Below are 10,955 nucleotides of genomic sequence, written 5' to 3' on the forward strand. Positions count from 1 at the left end.
ATGAGAAAAACGCGTGGGAAAATTTTTAAGAATTTTTTGACGGTTTATCTCCACAACTAAGTGGTAGCACTGAGTCTGACTGTTCCACTGTTAAGAGGTTAATTTTTACTGGAATATTGTTAATATAAACTAATGTGATAGATTTGTGCCTTGAAATAGTTCTAGTTATTACTATCCTGCAATTTCACCTCGTTTCATTTTCATCGGACGAATCTGTTTGGGGTGGAGAAAAGTTCCTACTTGATTCAGTATAGTGTCGCTTTTGCTTAGATACAACATAAGGGGACCTAGTAGAGTAATTATATCGAGGTCATTGATCTTGGATGCTTCGAATAATGCCTGTCCATCCGTTTCGATTTTCTTTTTTTAGGTTGAGAGCTATTTTGATCATTTTCGCTTTCGTGTCTCCTTGGAGATTCATTTTGTTGACGTGTAGGAGAAGCGTTACTGTTAGTATCTCTGCAACCACAAGGGTTCCGGTTTCTATAGTTCTGATGATTTGGTCAGTTGGTTGTACAGCTAGTATTGACTGGGCAGTATCCTCCTCGCTGGAAAAGCGGGTTGTTATAATTTCCTCGATTATTTTGCCTCCCTGGAGGGGTTCTAGCATTATTTTCAGTTAAGGTTAGAGTTAGACCTTTCACTTTGGCTTTAAGTTCTTGCATAGCCGACGTTAACTCAGCGATATTGTCCTGTGGTAGGGAGTCTGTTACCCGCTCGCTATCTCTGACTGTTCGCATAATTCCTCGCGGATGGGAGGTAAGCTGTTCGATCATCTCTTCGCTGATTGACGCTTTGAGCGCCTCATCAAAAGTTTCAGCTTCGCGGCTCATAACCTGCTGGCAGATCCTGATATCTATTCCGTTGAAGAATTGTGCTTTTAACTGTTCGTTTAACTCCTTTCTTTGGATGCGCTGAATAATAACAGTTTCCATGGAATCCGCTCCAGCCTCTGGCATGATCTCGATTTCCACGACCAGCTTTTGAAGTTGGGCAGCATATGCTTGTATGTCCTTGTATTGTCTTTGTATACAGGTATAGAATTTACTAAGCCTAAACGAAAAAGGTTCCCGTTCGAACCGCGCGATCATTATGCGCTTGAATTCATCAAAGTCGTCGACCTCTTTGATTCGTCGATCTTTCCGGACGAATTCCTGTGTGATCCTGATGAGTTTGACCTTGGCTACGGCCAGCATTTGGGCCTTTGACCATGCCGCTACTTTCATCACGTCTGCTAAGGAGTCAAAAAAAATCCGTGACTCGGATGCCTCCCGTTTTTTAAGTAAACAGGGGCAGTAACAGAATTATTCCGCCTAACCCTCCTAGCGTGAGGGAATTTGGATTCAAGTTCGGATGAGCTGGCCCTGCTGCGGGTTGCAGATCGCCTTCCATTAATCTTAATAGCTTCGATTCAATTGGATCTACCTCTGATAATACTCCTAGTCCTTCTAATACTCCTAATTCGACTGGAATTGTCCTTATTATTCGAATATGGTCCTTTTTGCTCTATTGATAATTCGAAGGAGTTGAACCCCACTCATGAAAAGCCAATTTGTTTGTGCGCCGGGAGGTGGACAGAGTCACACCTCCTTTTTCACAGCTAACAGGTCGGTGAGATCTGCCCATAGTCAAGATGGCAATTCGGGTTTGTTACGTGTCACGCTTTACGCGAGTGAGAGCGAGGAAGTGGATGGGTCTAACAATAGAGCAGCGGCGATACTCGAATAAAAGACATTAACAATTTATAGTAACAACAACAATTTATTAAAACTAAAGCTACAATTACAATAAGGGCGAGCTACCGTTGGCTAAAGTTAGTGTACTCGGAGGGAGAGTTTCCACGAATTTGGGGAGTCATACCTCTTGATCTTAGTGAGTCCTTTCACAAGTTCAACGAAGGTATTTTCCGCTCTTTCGTTTGACGTCGGTTTCTAGAGTCGGGACTCTGGATGCACACACTTTCTAACAGACACTACGTAACTGACCTCCTTTCCCTCTCTTGTCGCCCTTTTATGTACTAGGTTACGTTCTTCTCCTCTGCCAACCAGCACTATTCGTTTTTTGTTCCTCGGGATTCATTTTTTCTCCGTGGGAACCAATCAATAAAAAATTTTATGGTTAGAGCGTGGTTCCGGTGGGTTCGAATTTTCACAAAATATTCCAAAGATTCCAAAGCAAGTTGTAAACTTTGCAAATCCTTTTTCAATAGATTTAGTTACAATCATTCACATGGCTTTGTGTGTAATCGGAAAAAGTTTTAAATAATTAGATGAATTCTGTTTTAAAATTATGTTTACATAATATAATAATGTTACGTAAGTAATGACTATGACAATTTAACATTAACATATACTGTACATTTCTTTCAGATAATTCATATCACCATAATTGACTTACATCTAGTGTTTCTGATTTTCCAGTCTATTACTTGTCCCGGGATTCCGGGATAAAAGTGAACTGTTTTCCGGCATCCCGGATATTCCAGGATAGAATGAATTATTTTTAAGTTATACAAAATATCTTTAAATCAAATGATATAATTATTTTTTTAATTTTTTAAATTAACCTCTTAACAGTGAAAGACGAGAATAGTCGTCCAAGACGATCGAGTGGCAGTGGTGAAGGACGACTATAGTCGTTAAAAAATTCTTATAAAATACCTGGACCATTTCGTGAAGTCGTAGAATTTTCACGAGTAGTTGGGTTCTCCAACTTTGTTTTGGAATATCCTTTAGTTCTCGAGAAATTACAATAAAAGAGAGAAAATTAAAATAAATATGAAATTTTAGACGGCCATCTATCGACATAAATCGAATTTAAATCTCCCGCCGTCATCTGATTGGTTAAAAAAATTAATATTCCTAATTGGCTCGCGTCAGAAAAAAGTAGGTGTGACTTCTGTAAATGACGCTATCGGGAGTGCACCGATGCAACCGGAAAAAGTAAACAGCCTACGTCATTAGTCTAACGGTCCTTGTCTGACCTACTTTTCGTAGAATCAACATTGGAGTAAGCTGTAGTAAAACGTAGTAGTTTATAGTAAAACGGTCTTCTCTAATATTCATAGTAATTTGTAATGCTCGGATTTCAATTTAATAAGTATTATTTAGTTCAGAAACATTATAAATACATCATTAAGTAGGAGAATAACGAAAAACTTTATTTTTTAGTATAATACAATTTACAAAATCGAAAGTTCGTATATCGTAATATTATAAAAAACTACATCGAAACATACAAAGTCACCTAATTTACTTAAATTCAGTTCATTATACAACTGTAGATACTCTTGCCTTCCTCAGTTTCCTCAAAACAAAATTCGAAAACTTCAATTAATTCTATAAATATTTAAGCGCCATTACTATTCGAATTAACTGTAATTACAAATATAACTGAAAAATATTTTCGACATAAACCCTAGGCAATAATTATCAAAACAAAATTCTTCAAGTATAAATTTTTCTGATCGAGTAATATGTAATAATAGTTTTATCTATTACTCTTGCCATATTCAACTTTCTATGTTCACATCCATTTAGTTTCATCTAATTACACTTTAAATGTAAAAAAATCTACCAACAAATAAGTTTTCTAATAAAGATACTACTTGCTAATTAAAGTTTGTATTCTTCTTTGACGTAGTTCTACGTTTTAGCACTAAATTGGTAGACATGTCTAAATAACACGCTTATAAACACTAAATGCCATAAATGTTTCGAAATTAGAACTAGATAATTATATGCACAAATAAATTTACATGCCTTCATTTACATCCAAACAAAGATCAGTTCTCCCAAATTGTCGAAAAATAAATTATTTTCAACTTTTCTTTCTGAATTTAGAACTAATTCACAGTAAACTTTATGCCTTAAAATATCCATTGCAATCAACGCAAAATGTATGAATCCACGTAATAAAAAATTATCGCAGTGAACTTCGAAAAAACGAGAAACACAGAATTATTAAACCGCACTTTACGAAATCTGGCGCGAACTGTCGTATACAATAAACAAAACGAAAATGCTCTTGTCCAATGTCATCAGGTGACAAAAAGTTTCTAAATAAACGCTAAAAGTTTTAAAGAATTCTTTCACAAAAACCGATGAATTTAATTAATACACAATAACTAAATCTGTTTAATAAAGGTTAATAATTTTCCATTATAATTATGCAAATTAGATATAAAAAAGATCATCGCGCAAATTCTCCCGCGAACCATGGATGACTCTTACGTCATCTGGATTGAAGTTTCCTGCAAAATACTGAAAATTTTTATATAATTATTTCACTAATTCAGCCAAATTTAAATAATATAAAATGTCTAGATCTGTTTAATAAAGATTAGTAATGTACTATCATTAATATGCAAATTAGATATGACAAAGATCACTGTGGAAAAATTCCCGCCAAGATAAAAATAGCTTTCGGTCACGTGATCACCAAGAAATACGCCTTAAATTTAATGTTTGTGTACAAATTAATACATTTTAACTAATGTCATCGTTTAAAATTTAATGTTTCTGTAAAAATAAGTAAATTGTAACAAATTTCATCAAAGACAACAGAATAATTTTCAGCTTATAAAAACTCTACAATAAATGATTATTTCTTCGAAAGACGTCGATATGCACGAATAAATAATAAATATGCAATAATGCTTTTATCCATTTTAAGTGGATATTGTAAACATTAAGCTGTTTAATTTGTTTGGCTTTTATAATTTAGTTTCCGAATATTTTACTGTGAAATTCCATTTAGTAAACAGAAACAAAGACAAGCTATTAGTTATAAACAGGACAATAGAATAATTTTTACGTAAATTGAGTGAAAATACAGAAAAAAACGAATTATATCAAAGATGGGGACAAACAAGCTTACATCCCTAGAACAGAGCTTATAATTTGTTGTCAATTCCAGCCTGTTCCTACTTCGACTGTTTTATGTTGGTAAAAACTTATTTTTTTAAAATAAAAGTACTTTGTTGTTAGTGAAGAAAGATAAAAGTATCGAAATATAATATTCAGAATTAAAAATATTGATGTATGTCCATATTAGAAATGTATATTTTTTTCCGATATTAGAAATAATATCACGAGAAAAACATTATATAAATGAAATACGGCCATAAACAATTTCTTTCTGTCAAATAAATTACGGATTAAACAGGCTTATCTAGAAAAATTCAATCGCGAATAACTGACTTTAAATATACAGAGGATACAGTATGCTTGTTATGTGATAGTATCTGCGTTTACAAATTAACAGAATTTTCCTATTTTTATTACACAATTATTATGCTATATATCTAGAACAGTGGTGCGCAAACTTTTTTCGACTGCGACCCCTTTTGTAGAAAGAAAATTTTTGGCGACCCCTAGAGATAAATGTTCACAAATACGATGTATATTTCGCGCATTTCTTTCGTTTCATCGAATAAAAACATCATCATATCTGGCTCATATTAATTTTATTTATAATTTTAAGAAAATACTTTTTGTATAACATAAACATCAGTAAATTGCCCTTTAATGAGATGTATGTGGCTGCAAGTTTCTAATTATCTCATCGATGTTTGGATGTATGTTGCTAATTGCAATTCGCATATCATCTTCAGGGTTTAAACGCGAGCGGTATTTAGTTTTTATTGAAACTAGTTTGCTAAATCCAGTTTCACATAAATACGTTGATGCAAATTGTATTAAAACCCTGATGGCATTCTTGCATAAAACGGGATATTGCTTTTCCACGGATAGCCAAAATTTTTGGCAAGGCTGAGTCTTAAATTGATTTCGAAGAGTATAATCACTAATTAAATCTATCAATTGCTCTTTCTCACTAATTTGAAGAGTTGAACTGCATATGTCGTAGGAAAATGGATCACGAATCCAACCAAGATCGTTTTCAGGAAAATCCTTGAATCTTCTCGAAAAAGTTTCCTTTAACTTTTCACTGTGATTGGAAATGATGTTTTTAAATGTAAATATATCTATATTATTTTCCTTGATAAAATCGTTAAAGCAAGGGAACATGTCGGTGTTGTTTTTATTCAGTTCAGTTTGCCAGAGACTAAGCTTATTCTTAAAAGCTTGAATTTTACTGGCTGAAGTTATGATAGTTAAATTCTCACCCTGCAAGCTCAAATTTAAGTCGTTAAGTTTTTCGAAAATATCAACTAAATAGCTCAGCTTCCCTAGCCAAACTTCATTGATATAATAACTTGCCAATCTATGTTTCTTTTCGATTAAAAACATGTACACTTCATTTCTCAAATCAAATATCCGTCGTAGTATTTTCCCACGTGAAAGCCATCTGACTTCGGTGTGTAACAGTAACTCTCATACGTTGAGCCCATCTCATTGCAAAGTATTGAAAAGAGACGGCTGTTGAGGCTGTTGCATTTAATGTAGTTAATTGAACTAACAGCGTCTTGTAATATGTTGTGCAACTCTTCATCCATATCTTTTGCAACAAGAGCTTGCCGATGAATCATACAGTGACTAAATACCATATGAGGCGCCACTTTCTGAATTAAGCCTCTGAGCCCTTTATTCGAACCTGTTAATGCTGCAGCACCATCAGTACAAACCGCAACACAGTTTGCCCAGGTAAGGGACTTTGCTTCAAAATATTCATTTATTACTTCGAATATTTTTTCTCCAGTTGTTTTTCCTTCCAAACTTTTGCAACATAAAAACGTTTCTGTTATATCTTCATTAAAAATAAACCTAACGTAAATAATTAGTTGTGACATTTTAGTAATATCGGTAGTCTCGTCCAGTTGTAAAGCAAATACAGATGAATTTTGTATGCGTTTTATGACTTCTGACTCGATATTTCGTGACATTTCGGAAATCCGCCGAGACACGGTATCTCTTGATAATGGTATTGTTTTTAGTTCATTTCCGTATTTATCGCCATGCATAATTGATGTCATCTTGGTTGCTGCAGGAAGGATAAGGGATTCTCCAATTGTATGGGGTTTCATTGTTTTTCCTATTAGATAAGAAACTTCTAAAGAAGCTCGTAATGCTTTCTGAGGTATTGTTGTAAATTTCTTTAAATGTGCACTTTGAATTTTCAGATTTTCAGCTCGTCTTTGAAAAAAATCGGCATGTTTATTTTGAAGTTCTTTATGTTTAGTTTCCAGGTGCCTTTTTAATTTACCTGGTTTCATGCTCTCATTTGCTAATTTTTCGTTGCAAATGACACATATCGGGCGTTCTTCATCACCAACAACACAAAATGTAAAACCATACTTAATAAAATCCTCATTGTATTTTCTTATTTTTTTAGATTGGGCATTTAGTTCAGTATTTTGCGACTCCTCATCAGTATTTGTTCGTTTGTTAGCTGAAGATGTACCTGGTGTGCGTATTACCCATTTATCCATTATGAAGATAGGGGTTAAATTTTTTTAACTAAAACAAATAATATATTTTTTTTATCATTTTTTTCGAGAAATTCAATAAAATTAACAGAGATCTTTCTCTAATGATAGTACATACCTGATAACAAAGAGTAGTAAAGCCCGATAAAAATATACAAAATCATAATTACACAACGTCACACGAAAAAACTCGAGGTGAAACTAAAACAATTGCAGGCCAACTGCTACATGCTACAACTTGACATGGAAACGCGCAGTAAAACATTCAACGTTAATTTTTGGTCGTTTGGTTGGCCTTTGAGGATTGTGGCTTTTTCCTTTGTTTGGCTTGGTATGCTTAATGCTTCACTTATCTTATCTCTTCTTTTATGGCTTGGTTGGCCTTGGCTTGGTACGCATGTCTACAAGATGACTACCACAGCTCTTGATTACCACTCCATCTCGTACGGCGCGCATGCTCAGTGCGCACCGTTCGACACAGTACGTATAACATCAATACGTCGGACAAATAGGCGCTTTTTAGTAAAACTGGCGAATTACCGCGAAGAGGGCGCCATCTACCGGAGTAAAAACTTGCGTCTTTACACTTTACATACATTACGCATTACGGTCAAAGAAAGAGCGGACGGCATGAAATTGCAATTAAACAGTGAGTGACGGCGCTTCACTCTTTATATGTACACTGTATTGTATGCAGCATGCAGGCATAATGCATTTCATAAAAATTTGGCGACCCCCAAAAAACTTCTGGCGACCCCCACAGGAGTCGCGTCCCCTAGTTTGCGCACCACTGATCTAGAAAACTATGTTAAATAATAAGACATACTACAGAAAGGGTAAGAAAGGAATGTCAGTCATTGTAACTAATGTATTATTGAAAGTTTCATTCATATAGATAATTAATTTTATCAAGATACATTTCTCCAAAAGAAAATTATCGATATTTATCGTAAATATAAGTAAATTTTATTATAATTTAGATAAAAACTCATTTTTTCCCCACGCATGGCTTCTTTCCCCTCCCTCTTACTCCTATACTTGGAACATTCCATTTCATAATTTGATGTAATAATAACGTTTAAAATGATTCTAAATAAAATATTGGCACTTAAAGTAGGTTAATATAGGCCTATATTGTCACGAGTCTCAGGTGTATTCATAAAAATGTAATAATCTATACAATAATACTTTCTCACATGCTCCATGTGTTAAAGTTTGCAGCTGTAATTGAAGGTAATATATAAAGAAACAAAATGTTTATATTATCAATAGTTATAAAAGATATCTTATTTTCACGTAGAAAAACAAAAGAAGAACAGAAGAAACAGACAATCACACGACATCTCTATCCAGGACATTCTATAATTGATTTCAAATTTCTAATGTCGACATACATGAATATTTTTGTGTGTGTGAATATTATATTTCGATACTTTTATGTTTCTTCACTAAAAACATCTTAAAACATTAACTTTTTACCAACAAAAAACAGTCAAAGTAGAAACAGGCTGAAAATAACAACGAATTATAAGCTCTGTTCTGGGGATGTAAGCTTGTTTGTCCCCATCTTTGATATAATTCGTTTTTTTCTGTATTTTCACTCAATTTACGTAAAAATTATTCTATTGTCCTGTTTATAATTAATAGCTTGTCTTTGTTTCTGTTTACTAAATGGAATTTCACAGTAAAATATTCAAAAACTAAATTATAAAAGCCAAACAAATTAAACAGCTTAATTTTTACAATATCCACTTAAAATGGATAAAAGCATTATTGCATATTTATTATTTATTCGTGCATATCGACGTCTTTCGAAGAAATAATCATTTATTGTAGAGTTTTTATAAGCTGAAAATTATTCTGTTGTCTTTGATGAAATTTGTTACAATTTACTTATTTTTACAGAAACATTAAATTTTAAACGATGACATTAGTTAAAATGTATTAATTTGTACACAAACATTAAATTTAAGGCGTATTTCTTGGTGATCACGTGACCGAAAGCTATTTTTATCTTGGCGGGAATTTTTCCACAGTGATCTTTGTCATATCTAATTTGCATATTAATGATAGTACATTACTAATCTTTATTAAACAGATCTAGACATTTTATATTATTTAAATTTGACTGGATTAGTAAAATAATTATATAAAAATTTTCAGTATTTTGCAGGAAACTTCAATCCAGATGACGTAAGAGTCATCCATGGTTCGCGGGAGAATTTGCGCGATGATCTTTTTTATATCTAATTTGCATAATTATAATGGAAAATTATTAACCTTTATTAAACAGATTTAGTTATTGTGTATTAATTAAATTTATCGGTTTTTGTGAAAGAATTCTTTAAAACTTTTAGCGTTTATTTAGAAACTTTTTGTCACCTGATGACATTGGACAAGAGCATTTTCGTTTTGTTTATTGTATACGACAGTTCGCGCCAGATTTCGTAAAGTGCGGTTTAATAATTCTGTGTTTCTCGTTTTTTCGAAGTTCACTGCGATAATTTTTTATTACGTGGATTCATACATTTTGCGTTGATTGCAATGGATATTTTAAGGCATAAAGTTTACTGTGAATTAGTTCTAAATTCAGAAAGAAAAGTTGAAAATAATTTATTTTTCGACAATTTGGGAAAACTGACTTTTGGATATAACATATGGATTTACATGAAAGTATGTATTATTGGGCTACTAATTTATTTATGTTTATGTGTATTGTTGTACTGCAACTTACTTTGTTTCACTACGTTAGAGAAAGTAGGTCACACATTGGATTTCTGACATAAAACTGTCGGCTTTTTCAGAGTGAAGCGGACCTTCTCAATGAAGTGTGTTTTAGGGAAGTTATGCTTTCTTTTTCTGATGCATGCCAATTGTGAAAATTGTTTTTAAAATTAAATATCGGTCAATGACGATAACATATGTTATAAATGTGAAGATGAATATAAAAATATTTCTACATTTTTTTATTGTTTTGTTGTTTCTTAAAGATTAATTTATTTAAATTTATTATATGTCAAGTAAGTTTATTTACAAAATGCTAATATTTTAATTCGCTTTAATATTTCGGCGTAAATTTGAACAAGGAATTTTAAAATTTTAAATAAACGATATACTGAAATTTTCTTTTATTTACAATGATTACGTCACTTCTACAGAAAGTAGAACACGAGACGACCTTCACCCACATTTCAGTCTGGGGGGAAAGGCCGCCAGTTGTAGTCATAACAACCTTTACGTCTTCTATTGTTGTGGATGAAATTCGTTAACTGTCAATTACATTTTCTTGAATTTGATTCGCAGGTTGGAAAAAATCGTCATTACTTAAATGCCTAAAACTTTAAAAAATTTTATAAAATTGAAAATAAATTCAAAAGTTTTGAAAAAATCGTATCGGATGGAAAATCAAAAAAGAATTTAATATAAATTTGAAAAAAAAAATTTAGCAAAAAATTACCGCGAAAAAAATTCATATATAAAAAAATTATGTGATAATAAAGAACGATTTTTTCTTTACAAGTCGTAACTGTTTAAAAATTTTTTTTCCTAAACGGAAACGAGAAAAACG

The 10,955-nt window shown here is 32.7% G+C and overlaps 1 long non-coding RNA gene across 1 annotated transcript; it reads right to left on the bottom strand.

Moving 5' to 3' along the window:
• Positions 1-5,590: 5,590 nt before the first annotated feature.
• LOC136981142 (uncharacterized) lies at positions 5,591-8,179 on the bottom strand. Its single transcript, XR_010881651.1, has 2 exons — positions 8,046-8,179; positions 5,591-5,942 (listed from the first exon to the last, which is right to left on the bottom strand). It is a non-coding gene; the product is annotated as an uncharacterized lncRNA (long non-coding RNA).
• Positions 8,180-10,955: the final 2,776 nt, after the last annotated feature.

Source organism: Centruroides vittatus, unplaced genomic scaffold, assembly GCF_030686945.1.
Source record: "Centruroides vittatus isolate TY-2023 unplaced genomic scaffold, ASM3068694v2 contig_747, whole genome shotgun sequence".
In the NCBI taxonomy this organism is placed as follows: domain Eukaryota; kingdom Metazoa; phylum Arthropoda; class Arachnida; order Scorpiones; family Buthidae; genus Centruroides; species Centruroides vittatus.